The following is a 611-nucleotide window of genomic DNA, read 5'->3' on the forward strand; positions in this document are numbered from 1 at the left end:
TGCAGCTAAATGCACCCTGCATGTGCGATAGCCGCAGGCAAGTCTGCCTCTACGTCTCGGATGAAGCCCCCCGTGGCAGACATACCCAGTGCACATTAGCTTTCTTTCCAGCCCTGAATGCTATCAGCCAAAGGGGCTCCATAAGGCGCCTAACATTAGAGATCCTGACAACTAGTAAATTCCTACTCTGTGTGCCTACTCATACCCTGCTCAAGGAGTGGCCACTTGTCCACTCACAGGCTGAATGAGCTGGGGAAGGCCAGGTGGCTAGTCTCCACAATGGCCCGCCACCTCAAGTGACGCAAATTTGTGACCACCCACCACTCACTCTGTGTGAGAGTGGATCCACCATGTCAAATGCACTAGGAGGTGCCTCAGAAGCAGGGCCTGTGGACAAAACAAGTAACACCTGAGATGTCCCACGCAACATGCCAAGTTCTCCACCATTGCTACATCCTGAGGCAGCAGCCTGAAGGTCACTGACCATAGTCAAAAGCGCATTCAGCGGTTCGCGAACTGAGGCCAGTTCCTCCTGCATCTGTATACAGCATGCACACATCCTAACCATCCTGATAACAGTAACTGAAGAAGTAAACAATAAAAGCAGACAG

This window comes from Schistocerca americana, chromosome X (genome assembly GCF_021461395.2).
Source record: "Schistocerca americana isolate TAMUIC-IGC-003095 chromosome X, iqSchAmer2.1, whole genome shotgun sequence".
Taxonomy (NCBI): domain Eukaryota; kingdom Metazoa; phylum Arthropoda; class Insecta; order Orthoptera; family Acrididae; genus Schistocerca; species Schistocerca americana.